At 33.9% G+C, this 20,200-nt stretch overlaps 1 protein-coding gene and 1 long non-coding RNA gene across 4 annotated transcripts in view; one reads left to right on the top strand and one right to left on the bottom strand.

Moving 5' to 3' along the window:
* The window catches only part of LOC134663062 (uncharacterized), a 258,300-nt gene that overhangs the window by 62,677 nt on the left and 175,423 nt on the right, over positions 1-20,200 (top strand). Inside the window, exon 1 of one of the 3 annotated variants that reach the window (XM_063519370.1) lies at positions 12,036-12,203. The exons of the other annotated variants lie outside the window; for them this stretch is intronic. The gene's annotated coding sequence lies outside the window, so the exon portion shown is untranslated. Of the gene's footprint in view, positions 1-12,035; positions 12,204-20,200 lie in introns of those variants that run through there. 3 annotated transcript variants of the gene reach the window in all.
* Positions 1-20,200, bottom strand: part of LOC134663122 (uncharacterized) — a 407,475-nt gene that overhangs the window by 266,186 nt on the left and 121,089 nt on the right. The gene's annotated exons all lie outside the window — the stretch shown is intronic.

Here is a 20,200-nt window from a genome sequence, read left to right as displayed (position 1 = left end):
ACGTTAATAGCTACTAATTTAAGCTCCGCGAAACAGTTGTAGGCACGTATCGAAAATTACTGTATCTTTATTTAAAACAAACTGCAGATTTTTAGGGTTCCGTACCCAAAGGGTGAAAACGGGACCCTATTACTAAGACTCCGCTGTCCGTCCGTCCGTCCGTCCGTCTGTCACCAGGCTGTATCTCACGAACCGTGATAGCAAGACAGTTGAAATTTTCACAGATGATGTATTTCTGTTGCCGCTATAACAACAAATACTAAAAACAGAATAAAATAAAGATTTAAATGGGGCTCCCAGGATACACGTGATTTTTGACCGAAGTTAAGCAACGTCGGGCGGGGTCAGTACTTGGATGGGTGACCGTTTTATTGCTTGTTTTTTTTTGCTTGTTTTGCTCTATTTTTTGTTGATGGTGCGGAACCCTCCGTGCGCGAGTCCGACTCGCACTTGGCCGGTTTTTTATATAATTTGAAATAGGTAATGTAACTATATATCGAAGATAAGTTTCGAAGTAATGAAATTTGAGATCCTTAAGCGAAAACAAGAAAATAAAATAATACTTCGGCAATTAACACCTTCATGCACTGAATTGATTTACTTTATGAGTGTTTTTTTACATGGACGAAAGTGTTATTAATTATGTAGGTACCCTTTCTCATGAAAAAACATAGTAATATGTATACTTCTAAAATAAAGATTAAATTTATTTGTCTATCAGGGTATAACTTGCATTTTCACAAAAACAACATCATCATATCGATTGGTAAACAGTTTTTACAGCTGATTAATCTTAATTATGTTTTTGTAACATTATAGCACGTTCATCCACTGACGTGACTCACGTCTTCAAGTGTCAGCAAGGCAGAATAAGTCATCAAACACCTAACATGTGGTGTAAAGTGATACCTAATGCCTGCGTACATTATTCAAATGTAACAGAGTTGCAGACTTGCGGATATTTTAATTGAAATTGTGATGAACGACCGGCTCGCTGCGGACGCTTATGCAAACATATGAGATTTATGTTACGCGTGTTTCTATATAAAGTGGTGCATTGTGTTACCGAAAAAACCATTGTCAATGTTATTTAAGTAATAAGCAAATATTTGGTGATAACTGTGATAAGTAGTTATAGTCCCAAAATAAGCTTAGCTAACTCTAGGGTATAGGGTACGTAACGACAATACACTTAAAAAAATATACTTTAGGCACATAACAAATTCAGCCCCGAGCTGATTTCAAGAGGATGCTGCATAAACATCTACTGAAACAAGAGTATGATAGGTAGTATCCATCGTAATATATTAATATGTATGTGAGAAGTATGTAGTAGTACTTATATTAATTGTATTTATTTTAATATTTTTGTGTATTGTATATGTATGTAGTTTATTATGTTTTTCAGTTGTTTGCATTAGTTCCCAATTTAAATTTTCTTACTTTTCTTCTTGCACCATTTTTATAACATCTCTGTTTAGCCCACAGACAATCCACTCTAGACATAGCATAGTCGCGCTACCCCCTCTGCCACACATACGGTAGCGTTACTCCATCTTCGAGTCAATCCCGTGCCGTGATTGGTCCGTGTCTTTGAACGGACCAATCACGGCACGGGATTCGCTCACCTCGTCCCCCCGCACCCCCGTATTTTTGGCAGCATCGGTTTCATGAGAGAATTGGCCTAACCTCAGTCTAGAGGTTGGTTTGTCAGTGGTTTAGCCCTATGGTCGACTGGTAGAGAATGTTTAGTCATTAAGTTCGCCATTTGTACATATTATTTGTATTTTGTGCAATTAAGTTTAAATAAATTCGATTCGTGATAAATACTCGTACACAAAAATAACGCCCTTATCGGTATTCGAACCCGGGACTTCCAGCTTGTGGTCACTATAGACTTCCTACTATATAGTCTATTTGATTGCTCAATACCAAGAAATCAGTATATTAATATTCATACATTTCCCTTAATTATTTCTGGCATTAAGGCCACATTCTACCTAAATATAGTTAGTCAAACCAAATATGTCAGTAAATAATAAATATATAATATTTAAAGACATTCTTACACAGATTGACTAAGTCCCAAGAAGGCTTGTGTCGTGGGTACTCAGACAACGATATACATATACATATAATATACAAATACTGGAATACATAGAAAACACCCATGACTCTGGAAATATCTGTGCTCCTCACACAAATAATTGCCCCTACCGGGATTCGAACCCAGGACCATCGGCTTCACAGGCAGGGTCACTACCCACTAGGCCAGACCGGTCGTCAATAAGATGCTAGTACTAGTGTAAGACAAAGATAGTATGATTCTCTCTGTCTATGTTTGAACGAGACAGTCCTTTGACAAACTACCCCGATACCTACTGCTTGTTGAACATTAATCAACATACTTAATCAAATAACAATACCTATGTAAATCCATAATTAATGATGTTTAATACACCTACACATTCTTGCAACCTAATCCATTTTAGGGTTCCTCAAAAGGAAAAAAGGGAACCCTTATAGGATCACTCGTGCGTCTGTCTGTCTGTCTATCTGTCCGACCATCCCCCCCCCCCCTTTATCGCCGAAACTACTGGGTCTAAAATAAAAAAAAATACACAAAATAGTTACCTATAGAAAACCTATTAGAAATGTGCAGTCAAGCGTGAGTCAGGCTTAATGTACGGAACCCTTAAAACTCGAGTCCGACTCGCACTTGGCCGGTTTTTTTTAATCGCTCTCGAAGTACAATGACATAAGATGAAGATAACGTTTTCATACAACACTTAATAAGCCGTATTTAAAAAAGTGACCGCTCCACAATGGTTCAATTTGTCCTTTTGCAGGACACATGATGTCATGACGCTGAGGAGGAAAATATCTAAACTTACACGTGAAGAGTATAAAGAAAAGATAGTAGTACATCTTTATACTGCTTAATTTTAAAGATATCATTTTTGTTGGTTTTCTAAAAGCTAAACAAACACTTTGGGTGTTGATTAGAATTTAGAAGCTATGTGTAGGTATGCTGTCTGCTTATCACTTATTAAATTGTACAGCATGTTCGTAATAAAATGCTGCTTCTTCTAAGCTATGTTTTTTTTTTGCTTTGTATCTTATGAGAAAGTTATTTAAACACAGATAATTTATTTTAAGTAGAACGTATAATGGCTAAAAACATAACTCGGTTTTAATAGGTACCTAGTGTACCTACTAGCTTAAATTAATTATGCCCAGAGGGTAAAAAAATAAGATGCTAATGTGCATGTAAATATGTCTTAAAGTCGACCGTATTCAACCTTTTATTGTGACATGGCTTGACGGAGACCTCTAACGCCTATTATTATTATATTTATAACACTACAGGTGACCTTCTAACAAAAGAGTGACCTAACCTTGATCAGTTACTCCGAAGCACTGCGCTTTTTAAGAATGCAGTGTAATTAAATGAATACCCAAATTAATGCTTAGTCAAGTTTCGTATGAAGATATCACTAATATATGCACTACTAGCGACCCGCCCCGGCTTCGCACGGGTTAACAAATTATACGTAAACCTTCCTCTAGAATGACTCGAACTATTAAAAAACCGCATCAAAATCCATTGCGTAGTTTTAAAGATCTAAGCATACATAGGGACAGACAGACAGCGGGAAGCGACTTTGTTTTATACTATGTAGTAATGATAGTGATATGTGTAACATGTTTTTGTGAACATTTGTTTTGTAACATCCATTTGTCTATTTTTTATTGTAATAGTAAATAACAATTGAGATTATATAATCTACATATATGTAGGTATATCTATCGCACAAAATACGAAGAGATATACAAAGTGTATAAGGACCCTGACCGACATTTTTCATCTCTTTGCATTTTTTTCGAGAACGAAATTCATACAGCATAATCCAGGTTTGAACCCACGGCTTCTGATCACCACACACTTAGTTATGAAAGTTTAATATCTAATGTCACTTATGTTAGCTTACTGTGTTACCTTATACTCTGGCACGGGATCAACGCTCGCCATAACGCCATTTAGGGCCCCCGCTATTTACTTACGTTATGTTATGTCAAGTTTGCATATTCGGTCGGTATTGGCCTCTACGAGAAAACCCATCGTCCACACAGTTCAAGTTGACAGATCGTAGATCTTACGAGTTAATTCAAACAGGCGTTTTAATATGTTTTTTTTTTAGTTTTGGACACATATTTTTAGCTCCAAAATTTTCAACTTTATACAGATTAGGATACATTGACTCTGAAATGAGACAGTTTAGACTTTTTTAGCTCCAAAATTTTCAACTTTATACAGATTAGGATACATTGACTCTGAAATGAGACAGTTTAGACTTTAAAAAAGTTAGAATAGTATTATAATTACATGACGTAACTATTAGTCAAACCCGTTCCTTATCGCTTCCGGTGCAAAAGTGCCCATAATGCTCACGGCATTACCCCGCTGGAATAGTATATGATTATTCTTTTTTTAATACTACATGGGTGGTAAACAAGCACGTGGTGGCCCGCCCGATGGTAAGTTTCCTCCGTAGCCTATGGACGCTTGCAACTCCAGATGTGTTACAAGCGCGTTGCCGACCCTAACACCCTGGAGCCTCGTTGAGCTCTGGCAACCTTACTCACCGACAGGAACGCAACACTATGAGTAGGGTCTAGTGTTATTTGGAGCGGTTTCCTATAAGGTGGAAGTTGGGCTCTGCTCTAGATCTGGAATGACATCCGCTGTGCTGTGCCCTACCACACAAAGCGAGATGATATTAGCAGTGCCCATACCTCTCTTTTGGACGTAGTATTAGTATTCTATTAGATTTTACCTTTAGGAAGTGCTTGTTTAAGTAATTTACGTAACTTGTTCTATAAATAGGATATCAATACCTACGCCAATGAGTAATACTTATAGAGTTCGGATAAATCCGAAAATATCTTACCTACTTTGCGGTTAAGCAATTTAAGGTGTCATAGTAAAATACATTTTTTTAGTAAACAGCAAACGGAATGATTATGCAAAATTAATAACTAATCTAACATCATCCGGTTTTTCAATACCAGTGGATTACTCTCTCTGATTCGTCGTTGCTGGACCTTACGTCATTGAAATAAGGTTTATAATTGGTCAATTAAATCATTAAAAGTGGACGATGGAACATCATATAGGTTAAATGGGTAAAACCCATTGTACTTGATCTTGGGTTTAAATCGTCATCGTGGCTAGTGGCTTCGTCATATTCGGCCTCGGGCGAATTCTTTCTAGATGATGCCTCAATGATATAGGGATCTTAGGATGATTCGAGAAGCGAAAGTGTTAAAATGTTTTCACTACACCAACTGGTAAAGGTTCTCTTGATCGTTTAAAAACCGATAGCAAAGTTGCATTTCACATGTGAGGCAAAGTAATCAAATGCAAATTTTGAGTTGTTTTCTTATGTAAAATTTGCTGGTTGAATTGACTTTTAAATAATAATTTTGAATGATAAATGTTTAATAACATTCATTTGGATTTGATTTGGTTTGTTGTTGTTTGATATCTTCGATTTACTATTTTCCATTCAAAATTCCATTTTTCGAACCACTCGCTACGCTCGTGGCTCAATTTTGGTGTCTTTCGCATGCTAGGCTATCAATATTAGCACGAGCGGTTTATCAACAACTTTGCCCCTTGTATAACAAATAACTATTAATAGGTTAATATAAGTTTTTTTTGCATAGTAAGACATGATTTATTTCGACGTAAAGGTTCACAAATAAGATTGATGGGCGTTGTTTTTTTGTTGTCCCCTACACTTTTTTTCCAAATTTGGGATTTTTTATGTTAGTCTACTCAGAATCACGAGCTCTGTCTATCCTAATAGGAGAAAAAAAGTGTCCCAAAATTTCCATACATTTTTCGATCTTTCCATTCCGCGACCGCCATACAAAGTCTATGAAAAATGGTGACGTAATGGAAATTAAAACCTTAGGACACTTTTTTTCTCCTATTAGGATAGAAAGAGCTCGTGATTCTGAGTAGAAATAACATAAAAAATCCCAAAAATGAAAAAAAAGTGTAGGGGACAACAAAAAAAAAACGCCCTGATACTTGAGTGACGTATAAAAATGTAATGTTTCTTTATTGTGTCTGGGGGCACGCCAAGACGAGACAAAGGGCAAAAGGCAGTGCATATACTAACTTTCGCCCGTAACTTTGCATGGATGATGATTTATAAAAATTATCCTACGTCCTTTCCCGGGCCTAAAACTATCGCACTAACAGATTTCATCTTAATAGGTTCATCGGTTTAAGCGTGAAGAGGTAACAGACTGACAGACAGAGTTACTTTCGCTCTTTCCGGTGGCAAATGCACTAGTCTCAAAACGCACTATTAGTCAATACACTCTAATTTCGAAAGCCCCTCTTCTCATAAGAAACTAGGCCCAAAATACCATATTTCCAAAAAGGCTCATTCTCGATTTACACGAGAACCATTGAGAACTAGTCCCAAAATACACCTTTCCCAAAATACCCCAAATTGTGTTCGCCTGTGCGTGGCGTAATACTTTATTCTCATAATGCATAGGTCTCAAAACACTCTAGTTCCAAAATACCCTATTTTCTTATAGTCTTGTAACTAACAATCTATGGATCTGCGGAATCTGAAAATAAATATATATTTTTTTTACCGCCCGCCCTAGTGTGGTAATTAGCACAATAGGTGCCTATGTCGAAAATAGAGCCATGTGCGAAAATGTAATTCGCAATTCGTGTCGATTTAAAACACTCGTCGTGTTTCTATTTACTCGTATCACCACTTGTCGCGTATTTCCTACTTTTCGCACTTGTATCGTAATGTATGTTCGAGTATGTGTAAAAGATTGACGACTCAAAGGGCTTAACAATTTCTGAAAAGGAATTTCGAATGCATTATAAATTATCGATTATTAAAGTCTCACATAGAATTTCGAACTTAATAAAAACAAAACATAACATTTATAACCTAATCTTTGAACTTGAAACAATAATGTCACGGACGTATTAATTACACATACGATCTAGTCACACGTCGTCACCCGTCGGTGTCGCAACTATCGATTTATGGGCCAATGTCTTGTGATTATAGATTACATCCGCCAGATTACGCATTGTAAAACGTAACTTGTGCTCACACCCAGGCGTTTTTATGCCTGATGCTGCATCGTTCATTCGCATTCCATTATTGCATTTAGGTAGTTCATGCTTTTATGTTTATTTCTGATACGTTTTTCATTTTATCATATTATCTTGAAATGCCTTATTTGAATTTTTACATTAATTTCTATTAATGTTTTGCATAATAGCACAATGGGCTCATTACGTTTTATATCTATAATACATCATTCTATAATATTTTTTCCGTTTATTTATTTATTTTGAAAACACCAACACAATCCTTGTAGACAGAACAAATAAATAAAAATAATGCATTAATGAATTTACCTTTTGTTTGTTTCAGGTAATTTCTATGGAACCCAGAGGCGTGTTTTATTGACACGATTACGGCCGCTAAAGCAACATTATTCTTATGTCAAGAGTTGGAATTAAGATATATTTTTAATACATTATAATATATATAATATATCACTAGTTTTCATAGATTTATTCTAAAAAGTCGTACTCTGAAAGAAAAATACAGAAATAAGTAAAAGTGTAGGTCCTAAAATTCGTTAATAATATTTTTCTGGAATATTTTTCTTAGTAACCTACACGTCTAAAAAACAAAACGGTTTACACCGGTTCCGACTTCTGAGCCTCTACCACACTCCATCTAGTTGGTGAATCTGTTCACGATAATATACGTTTAGGACGGTTGCAGACGTTATGTAAGCAGTTTGGTCACTGGTCAGTTATTGCGTCGGAATTGCAATATGGTTGCAATGTGTTATGGTACAGACTAAAGAGACATTATTGGCTCTAACTTCTACTTAAGTTCTCTTATCCCTTTCAGTTATTTTTGTGTACCTTGTAAAAATAAATAAGTATCAAAATTGTTTCAACGAACAGAATTTGATATATAAATATGAAAAACGAAGTAAAATTTAATGAGCGTACCTATTCCTAAATAAAGTAGAAATTTTTCATATAAAAATTACGACAAAATTATTAATGCATCTAGGACAACTGCTAAAAACACTTTTTAATAGTTGTCAAACGATTTTACAGGATTTAACTTGTTAATTTTAAAATTTTCAACCATGTTTGCAAGAATAACCTTTAAAGTGAGTTCCTTGTGTAATTTACTTAAATAAACCAGTAGCCGCTATTTGTTGATTCAGCGTTCTTGACATTGGTTTCGTAATTAGCACATGGTTTGCTTTTTAAACAAATTACTCAGGTTTTTTGCAATCGTTCTTGCAGAATTAGGATGAATCATTGAATACTGGGGATTAACGCTGAAAGACGCGGAAAGATTTTAATAAGTAGCCTAACGTATCTAAGTTAACCTCATCGAATTAGTTTGTTACAAAATAACTACCTATTTAAAAAATAACTCTACACAATTTTTTTAAACTTATTATGTAAGATTGTTATTATTTGTTATTTGATTTGATAAAAAAATAATTAAATATACTACTAACAAAAAAATTCAAACAAACTATTTGATCTATTCGTGTGCAATCGCCCTAATGCCCAAAACGCCCTACTCGTTCAATTTGACACCTCACACAGAACAACCTCGCGTATAATAGCACCTCACTCACACTGTCTTGAAGTGTCAAAAACTTTGACAAAGATGAGCGTGACAAGTCAATCTGTCAGAGGCGTAGTTTGGGTCAAAGGTTGTTTGAAACTGTCAAGGGACCAATTGATCTTTTCTTTATTTTGAGTTTGTCCTTCAACAAGCTGAAGACAGGCATTTGATTGAAGAGTGAACAAAGAATCGTAAATAATATTATTGTAAACAAAGAATCGTAAATAAAATGCGATTTTATGGCTCATCGGCGGTTCGATTTTTAAAAATTCAGGTAAATATGAAACCAAAAAGAGCGCTATTACGCCCCTCAACTCAACCCCAAATGACATGAATATAATAAAAGTTACGTTAGTCGTCGCCGAGATCCCTGTATTTTAAGTGCGTTAGCTTTTAAATAAAAAAATAGATAAATAAAATATAAATAAAATATCATTTATTTCAGGCTTTTAGCCCATAAAACACTGAGACAAATCACACAATACATAACACAAGTACTTAAACGACACAATAACAAACTATATAGATACTTACATAACAATATAAAATATAAAATAAGCTTGTACTTTATTATTAATTACCTAATTGACTCTGTATAACCTTCTTATTGCACCAAATAATAATGCCGATGCACACAAGCCTTCAGATTTCCCGCAATGGTTTTTACACGCACACGTATCTACGGTAACGGATACGGTGACGTCACACGGCCTTTCGTAACGGAAGCGTTTCTTTTAGTTCCGTAAGGACTGTTCGGTTTTTAAAATCGCGACTGGATTCGTCGATAACTCGTTTTAAGTTCGTATCAAATCAATAACAAATCTAGTTGGATTTTATAAATTGGAATGCCGTTTGTACGATTTAATTATACAGGGTAAACTTTTGAGTGTGATTTTTTGTAGTAAGTATACTGGTTTTTTTTAGGTAAATATACAGGCTCTTGCATTTTAATACTGATTTGTTACTAACAATAAGAAAAAAGGAATGATGATGTTTGACTTAACTATACTAATTGTGTGTTCTTATTTTCTAATCGTAGAATGTGAAAAAAATATAGGTAAATAAACAAGGAAAAAAAATATATTTACACGCTTATATAACAGGTAGGTATTATTCTTTTTTATTAGATGGTTAAATAGAGCAATATCGCCACTTTCTTGTCACAGCTCTGTCAAATTAGGTACGCCCTGTTACACTTCGGTAATAATAGGCTTAAAAGCGGATAATGATACACGCCTCACTATTATTTTAAGAGGGAAAGTTTTGCGTGTGCAATATTATAAAATTATTTTTTATTACTGATAAGTAGTTAAATTATTTTAACTAGAAAACACCCGTTCGGCTTAGACTTTCGGTGTGAAAAATGCGAAAGCGCATTTTGTTAACATATCTTAGCAAATAGTACGAGTAATAACGTTTAAATAACGTAAATTTTGTAGCTATCGAACGATCTCTAGATACATGATTTGAAAAATGCACGGTAACTTTTAGTCAGCTATATAGGTTAGAATTGAAACAATTCTTGGAACGGTGGCGTTGGAACTGATCCGGGTAAATCATGCACTGTAATGCTGCAATCGAGATACAAACGGTTGCGACTACGAAAAATATACCGGGTGCTTTTGACCTTGGGACTTTAATTGCAAAAAATCTCTTTACATTGAAAAAAAGAGTTAAAGTGTTAAAGATTAGGTACCTTATAGGCCTGGTCTTAAATAAATCTATCTAGTTTAGTTTCTCTCGAGTTAGTTTGCATAGAATGTTCATTGCCGTGATAAAAAAAGCATCCTACTTATTTAAAAAAGTTATTTGACGGGACTGAAATTGTTTCCATACCCAATATAATTTAAATCAGTTTAGCAGTTTAAGCACGAAGAGGTACTTAACAAACAAACAAACTTAACAAACATAGATTACACAGTTTCGAATTTTTATATTAGTAAGAATCATGCCAACATGACACTTAATTACAGTGTCATCTGTATCATAGATGAGTTTACTTAAGTAGTTCGCTAATAGAGAAAACTACCGAACTAACTGGCATAATGACAGATTAGTCAGTTGGAATGTTCCTACGCAAATGTCTGACACATTTGCTTAATTTGATTTAAATTGGTGTATCTACTTTCTACGTCTCAATGACGACGCAGCATGATTGCAACTGATCTAATTTATCGAAAAAAGTTTACTAATTGGTGTTAATATTCTGTTCAGTAGGATATCTTAGTATGTTTTTGTGCTGGCTACCAAATTTTATTTTGTTTATTATTATTACCTAATTTCATTAGAATAATGACGATGACGTTATACTTTGTTAACGGCAACCATTAAATCTTAATGTATAAATATTACATATTATTAATACCTATTAATGTTAATATAAGAAAGAATGAAGGAAAGAAAATACATTTATTTATGGTTAATTTTTAGGGTTCCGTACCCAAAGGGTAAAAACGGGACCCTATTACTAAGACTCCGCTGTCCGTCCATCCGTCCGTCTGTCACCAGGCTGTATCTCACGAACCGTGATAGCTAGATAGTTGAAATTTTCACAGATGATGCATTTCTGTTGCCGCTATAACAACAAATACTAAAAACAGAATAAAATAAAGATTTAAGTGGGGCTCCCATACAACAAACGTGATTTTTGACCGAAGTTAAGCAACGTCGGGCGGGGTCAGTACTTGGATGGGTGACCCGTTTGCTGGTTTTTTTTTTGCTTATTTTGCTCTATTTTTTGTTGATGGTGCGGAACCCTCCGTGCGCGAGTCCGACTCGCACTTGGCCGGTTTTTTTATTTACCTTTACTTATTAAAACTATAGGTACCCAAACAAAAATAAATATAGCTTAGCAATTAGCCTAACTGTGTTTAGTATCAGTTACTATAGCATAACTGAAAGAATGGCCTTAGTCACAAAGGCAAATAAAAACATACATATTTGTCTCTTATCTACCACATTTACACTCTTCTCAAAATGCTATTATACAATTATCATTATAGATTAAAAACGTATATACTCGTATTTATAAGGCATTTTAGATTTGACAGCTGTTTATGAACATATAGATCGCCTTAAGAATAAATAAATTTACTGGCGTGGCTAAAAAGCTACATGTCCTTGAAATTTAACATGTTATTACTACTTTTTGGCAATGACTTGATGTCATATAACTTTATAATCAAGTCTTTGATATCAACTCAGAACTGCAACTGCACAATTTTGCCAATCGAACTCCAAAAACTGCCACCAGCATCTGTCAGGCCACATCGAGAACGGCGCAGTGGTGGGAGCGCAGTCTTTCGCCGCCGCTCGACCGCGCCCGTCGCGCCGTTCGAAATTCAAATTTCGAACCTCGAATCCGTGACCCATTTTGAAGTGTGTTATTTTTTTAATTTGCGAAAAAGGAATTGTGTTGTGTGCCAGTGACGTTGCCAAGTGCTTGTTGCGTTCGGATTTGTCATCAGTTTTTCGCAAGTGAGTTTTTTTTTTCAGGAATCGGGTGTTCATGCGTGTAGATGTGCGGAAATGTGTATGCATGTGAAATTGCGGTTTTAATTAGATGCAAATTAGTGCTAATTGTAATTGGTATGAATGTTGAATAAATTAGATTATAGTTTAAGCTTGCATGGCGCGCGTTGAGGTCTTTTGTATGTAGAGTTGTTGACTCTACATTATACTCTACTTTTATTGCTAACTATAATATTGTATGTAATTAAAATTCCGGTAATACCTAGGTAAAAATCTAAACTCAATAAAATATTTGTTTAACATAATTAGTTTATTAATAATAATTTTTTTAAATTAAATAAATAATTCAAATCATTCTTTTTAAGCTCATAATTTATAAGTGCATACAATATTTTTAATAATTCTGAAATAAATCCGTTCATAATTTTTTTTTTTCGTTAAATGAAGGTAAATAAAATTTGGCTGAGTGAATAGGTCCTCATTTAGGGTGGGATAAATACTAACCACAACATTTCCCAAAAAAATATATCTAAATTTCCATCGATTTTTTTTTCGTAACATTGTGAAAGATTTTACGAGATACGGTAAAATTGCGCTTATATTGTACAGAATAGGAAACTCTATCTATCCACCAAATTTTATAAAGAAATTGTCAAAAAGAAATTAAGCAATGAAACAAAAATCGGCTCACAATCTCAAAGACTACAGCCGCGTCTATACGGAAGAAGAACGGCGTAAGTGCCCATAGACTTTATAGATATTTATGACGTTTTATACGGTTTAAATTTGACAGCCGTTTATGAATATAAAAAGCACCCTAAATATACAAATAAATAGAATTGCGAGTCAATTAAATTTCAACGTTAAGTCCTCGAAAATAAAGACCTTTTTGCTTATCGACTTCATAGATATTTGTGACATTTTGAATCGGGAAAACGTAGCGTTTCTCTAGGCGCTCGCGCTTATGTAACTCGGTTTGTTCATTAGGGGGCAATTATTCAGACATCTACCTACGAATGTCATATTTACTAAGAGCTGCTGTTGTGTATTTTTGAGGAAATGGTACAGTCGCCATCAGATATATCGGCGCGGCCAAGCTGCTCACAAATACCTGAGCACGCCTCTATTATCAAGGCCTTAGAGTGCGAGTCGGACTCGCGTTCCAAGGTTACCGTACATTAAGTCCGACTCACGCTTGACTGCACATTTCTTGTAGGTTTTCCTGTCATCTACAGGTAAAGAACTATTTTGTGTATTTTTTTCAATATTTTAGACCCAGTAGTTTCGGAGATGAAAAGGAGGGGGGGAGGGGATGGTCGGACTGACAGACAGACAGACAGAAAGATAGACGCACGAGTGATTCTATAAGGGTTTCGTTTTTTTCCTTATGAGGTACGGAACCCTAAATAGTACTAATCCCAAGAATTTTTCCATTCCGTTACCATTCTTCATAGACTTTGTACGACGGTTCGGTTACGGAATGGAAGGAACTAAAAGTATTTGGAAATTTTGTGGCGGTCCACAACCGTGCGTTTCTCCAGAGACTTTCTGCCTCTTCCAGCTTAAATGGGGAATTAACTGTTTCCCGCGGTATTTCCGGACCGATACGGCCTTCAAACCTTCAAGAAAAGAGCGTACCCATCTTAAAGGCCGGCAACGAACTTGTAACCCATCTGGTCCTAGGGGCCCGTTTCTCAAAAGCTTGTAGTAATACAAGCGGATGTCACTTTTTGGCAGCTTTTGTTAAAAAGCGACTTACACTTGTATTACAAGTTACAAGCTTTTGAGAAACGGGCCCCAGGTGTCCATGAGCGACGGTATTTGCTAACCATCAGGAAATTCGTCTGCTCGATTGCCTCCTATACCATAAACAAATGTATAAGTATTCTCCATGCTCTATTTCACAGTAACATTCCATGTAAAAAGAAAACGTATAATCGAACGTATTTAATAAACTAAACCGTCCACGGGCGTTGTTTTTTGTTGTCCCCTACACTTTTTTTTCAAATTTGGGATTTTTTATGTTATTTCTATTCAGAATCACGAGCTCTTTCTATCCTAATAGGAGAAAAAAAGTGTCCTAAGGTTTTTATTTCCATTCCGTCACCATTTTTCATAGACTGTATGGCAGTCGCGAAATGGAAAGATCGAAAAATGTATGGAAATTTTGGGACACTTTTTTTCTCCTATTAGGATAGAAAGAGCTCGTGATTCTGAGTAGAAATAACATAAAAAATCCCAAATTTGAAAAAAAAGTGTAGGGGACAAAAAAAAACGCCCCCAAACGTAACGTATTTGCCTATGCAGTGCCGTGACAACGTAAATATTGTAATGACCGATCATTATTGATGATTTTGAATAATTTATGCGATGATATAATAAGATTAATAAGGCAAAGAGTAAAGTAAGTATATTAATAAGGTTTCGTAATGAGTGGGCTGTTTCTCTTGATATGTTGACGAAAATGTGTGTTGTTCATTATTATTTACGAAAACAGGATTTATCAATTAAGTTTTAAATATACCTCCGACGTTTCGAGGACAACATTGTCCCATGGTCTCGGAAAAAATCTGGCTAATGTTGGTATCAACACTTTTGGCTGAGCGAGTGTTTCAAACTATCCGCACTTGGTCTTGTTTATCAATTTGAACATCGGAGGTCATTTTAAAATTTAACTAATTATACGCAATTTAGTCCCGTTTTTCTAAATAATATCGTCTAAAAACATGAAAGTTTAAATCATGTGTACGAAAATGTATAGATACAGATAGATTATCTTGTCCTACAACTTAAGTTTTTTCATTTAAGAATTATACGCGTGTGTAAAATGTCAAGTGCTGCAAAATGCCCCAGGTTTTACATAACTTATGACACGATTGCTAATAAATATATTGCAAATTTCTACCAAAAACCCTAAAGACAGCTCATCTCGTATTCAGTAGCTCACGACGAAAGTCCCACACACGCCCTGTCACATTTTATCACCGCTTTTAGTCAGAAATTAACATAAACATATTAATATACACTCAAAAATCAACCTTCACTTGTTGAATAAAGGTTAAAAGTTTTATGACAAGGAAAAACATAAATATATTCACACATCACTCCAAAACCAATCGTAATATGTCGAGTTAAAGTTCGAAGTTGAGTAGCAATAGGTATAATAGAAAACTAATGGTCCAGTTAGGGTCATTACAATGTTAGGTGGACAATAAGAGTCGATCGTGTGTGAAATGTCGCTTTTCAATTGAAAGGATATTCGGAAATATTATGTTTGGTGTTTGAACTTTTGAATGAGTGTAATGGTACATACTCATGGTTGCGTGTGGGTCTACTGGCCCGTAAAAAAAAATATTATGTCCGTTAGATGTCAAAATAAGTTTATATACATTAGTAAGGTCAAAGTATAATATTTAGTTAAGCTCAAGAGATGTAATAAGGTGCATTAGATAGAGTAAATGAATTAACAATTTAAATAAAATACATCCTGACATATAGAGTGTGAAGACTACTTACGTAACTTGCAACGTTTCAAATCAAAACGGTTGTTAGAATTACGTTAAAATTGACTCGCAATATTTTATTACATTATTAGTTAATGAGTTATAAATGAACATAATATTATGTATATTTCTTTCAAATTCACAAAACATTATCCTTATACACCGTGTTCACTTCCGAATTTAATCAGAGGTTATCGGAAGTAAGCAATCGCGGCTGTATCTTTTCAATCATTATCTTTTTTCCGATTTGCTGGTTCCTCTAGCACCAATAACATCGTCCAAAGAAAATGGTATCTTAAAGCTTCATTTTAAAGTTGTTTTTAAGTTGTCTTTAACAAACATCCGCCGATTTCAGGCAATTTTGTGAATAGTTCAGAAAAGGCACGTGCGTGTTATGTTATTGGTCGTTTTTTGCTATTATGCAATAATTATAGGTAAGTATTTTGCTAGTAGTTTACATACGTCATAATTGCATGAATAAGACAAATTAAGGTATAAACACGTTCATTGAAATGATTTAAAATGGGTCACTCTAATAAGTTCGGTCTCACCTTGTGAGCTATCACAAGTTATATCAAGGTTAGTTATAATAAATAGGAAAAATATACAAAATAATGCGAGTGAGATTATGTTTAAGATTATTTATTCATGTAACATAAACACATCATAATCATGTTAATACATATTAATATGTCTAGTAGGTACTTATATTCAAGTAATATGTATTGATATAACTGTTGTAACAAGTAAGCGTGTAGGTATGTATATGTAATTATCAAACTTCGCTATTTTCATGCAACATTAATTACATTAAATACTTCCGTTTGATTACAAGCAATATTTGAGTTACGTTACAAGTAACTTCTTTTTGTAAGTACTTAACTAAATAAAATTTATGAAATATAATTGTAAACCATACACAATTCTTTTTAAATTGGTAGACATATTTTTAATGACGACCTTTTAAAAAACAAATAAATACATTAAGCAGATTCGACTTTAGACTAAGCATATTAAAAAATGTTGAAAAATCACAAAAAACAATTACAACGTATCCGGATCGGAGATTTATCACAAATATTAATGACCTCATACACATATATCTTGGCGTTTATAAAGTCAATTAGGATCAAGATAGAACTGTCAAATCCGTGCCATATCTCACCAATCCGAATGATATCATCGACGGTCAGGTTGAGCATTTTAATTTATGTTTATTAGTTATACTTAATTATGTGGTTATATTATATCTTTAGCAGAAATTGTGTAGAATATTTTTAAAATAGCTAATTAATTAAGGACAAGGTCGGTGATCAGAATTGGATATTACATTTTTATTTTTCATATAGGATGGCAGGCAATTTGGAACAAAATCTTATTTTTTTCTATATGTTTGATAGCCTACTTAAAATGAGATAGTGTTACTACTATTTTATCGTATTACTTTGACTATCATGACTACACATAGGTACTCGTCAGGTTCTTAATATGTATTTTTGTTTTTTTTTTCGTTCAGTGAATCACATTAATCTAGCAATATACAAAACGGTCTTCTTGTTTCAGTATTCTTGCTATGTTAATAAATAAAATAAAATCAATGTTTTTTTCAATTCATGTTTGCATTAACTTAATTTTAATAACTAGGTACCTACTTATACCTAATGTCAGGTTTATTAATGCGTCTAGTAGTCAAAAATATATAAGTAAGTAGTTAGTGTTTATGAACGGAAATATCGTTCATAAATACGTTTGTAAGCTGTCAACATATTGGCAGCAAAACCTGTTATATTCGTGTTCTTACATAACTTTGATTGACTTAATTCCAAAAGTCTTGAAATGTGGTTTTGTAACCAGTCTAATGGACTAGTTGATAAAAAAAAACGAAATTTATAAGACTTCATATTGTTCCAAGCGGTGAAGTTTTATACAAAATTAGCAGGTTTTTTTATGTATTTAATAGACCTTTCGACTGATTTATTGTGGCGTGATAGAGTTTTGCTAAATCGTAGCATTTGCATCTTTTTTCCATTATGAAAATATTAACCTAAAAGAATTTGACAAAAAAATCTCACATTCTTTTCGTAAAAACATAAAGAAGAGGGAGTAGAGTTTGAAAATCATATATAATTTAGTATTAACCAAATCTGAACAAACACTTTGGAATTTTTTGTACCTATTTATTATATGTATAATTATTTATTGTGTTTTTTTGGTCTTAAGTCTTTTTTTTATAATATGAATATATAATTAAATATAAAATAAAAATACACACAAAAACGATACGAAATGTATTTCTTACCTTTATTTTATTTTACCATAAGCATTTATTATTTTGTTCGATTTGTAAAATCATTTTGATTTAGGTACCTAGATTAAACCCGTTTTGTTAAAAGGTCAAATCTAAGTAGTACCTCTTTAATTATATGTCCAATTATCAATTAGCATGTTTCGCTTAAGCTAAAAGTAAAAACCCACACCAACATTAAGCCAAAAAACTAGTTATTCAACTATTCTCCTTTGATATAAATATTTAGGCAAATATTCAGCGTGGACAAGCCCAAGTTATGCGAGAGAAATCTCCAATACTTGGCACCTCTCAATGTCAACTTGACAACTGTTCAATAATGTTTTAATTAAACAAGTGAATGGCTGATGCCTATGTATTGTTGGACCTTACAGGCCAATTCGAACGGGCACTGACCTTAGAATGACGTCTAAATGATGTCATTCAAACTATATAACACATTAAATGATGATATAAAACAAACACCAACCGATAAAATGTTTGTTAGGAAACTAAAGGCTATATTAATACAATTAGCTTGTTATAAAATTGATGATTTTTTCTCCGACTACAAGTCATTGGCCCAATCATAAATTAGGAAATAAAAACTGATGTTATTTAATAACATGTTAAGTTAAATTAAGTTTAAAGTGTTTGCAACTTTGTATAATATCTTAATGTACCTGCTATGACGTGTAAATAACTATTTACCAATAAATCATTATTCATTATTCATTATTCAATTATCGTGCATTTCGTTCGCACTTGTGCGTATGCGCGCGAGACGCACGACATCGACAACTAAATAACTTGATTCAAATATCATTCTGATGCCAGTGTACGTTCGAATTGGCCTGCTAGCTTCTGTTGGATTTATTAATAATTACGAGTATAGTATGCATTTGCGGTTTCGTATGACGGAAGTAGATGCTTTTTGTATACTTAGTGGTTAAAATTAGCTTTTTGCAGAACGAACTTTTGTCTATGTTATTGTTCCTAATGTTTTTTTCTTGGAAACAATAACAGTACTCTTTATTGCACACCTCACATACTCGTAGTTTGACATTAAATTTACAGTAACATAAACAAAGACAATTAAATTAGGGGTAAAGAGCTTACAGTAATTTAAACTGCCATCTCGTTTTACGATCCTAGTTTTCTACCTTGTGTGTCTGACAAGATGTAAATAAATTAGTCCACACAGTTCCCGAATTATTCTCGCTTGTTCACAACGCTTTATATGTATCCCTTACTGTAAATCTTTTATTATTACTAATATGTATTATTAAGAACCTCCAGACCAAGCTATACTGGACAAATGCCCAAAAATTGTGAGACAAAGTGCTCAACGATCTTAGCAATCATTTCGTCCCTAACCACTATAACTCTGACACCTAATCACATACAGTTCTTTCGATTGTGGGGGTCACGATATACTAGACTTGCTCTTAATGTGTGATTAGATCGGATCGGTCCACTTGATTGGCTGCGAGAGGTCACTTTTGATTAGATATTAACAAGGTCGCATTGTAACATATTTTATTGATTGGTATCGTAGCTGAGGAAAATATATTGAGAACTCAATTGGTTTTAATTAGAAACATGATGCAAGGGCTTTTACGTACACTTAACTGATCATCGGTTGTACAGTCAAGTGTAAAAATATGGGTGCACTAATCATACTCAAAAATATGTCCCGTAGCTCAGCAGATTAAGAACTATGTGATATATTTTTGAGTAAGTCGTATGCACCCATATTTTTACACTTGACTGTACTTACGTCAATGCAGTAAAGTTTATGAATTATCGGTTAATGTCTTTAAGAGCTGCCAGTGTACTATAGGTACTTTTCTCAATAAATTATTTGTATTTGTATTGTATCCGCCTTCGAAATCAATTTAAAAACTTGTCATTACAGTGTACTAACGGACACTGTACATCAACCTCATATAGGTACGTTTCTTTTTGACACAAAATTAATTTAAAGGACAGTAAAATAAAACTAACTTAAAGGTATTTTTACCTTAATTATATATAATCACATCAGCGTCAATAACTTTGACATTAAATTTCATAATTTGACCCGTCAAGTTAGGTACTCAGCCGCACTCACTTAACAACAGTGTTCTGTCTTGGGAAATACTTAAAATAAAGAGCATTTTACACAAAATGCATTATAACCAGTTTATTAAATTACTTCCAAATGAAGGGGCAAG

The sequence above is a fragment of the Cydia amplana genome, chromosome 4 (genome assembly GCF_948474715.1).
Source record: "Cydia amplana chromosome 4, ilCydAmpl1.1, whole genome shotgun sequence".
Taxonomy (NCBI): domain Eukaryota; kingdom Metazoa; phylum Arthropoda; class Insecta; order Lepidoptera; family Tortricidae; genus Cydia; species Cydia amplana.
This window is presented reverse-complemented; position numbering and strand designations above follow the sequence as displayed.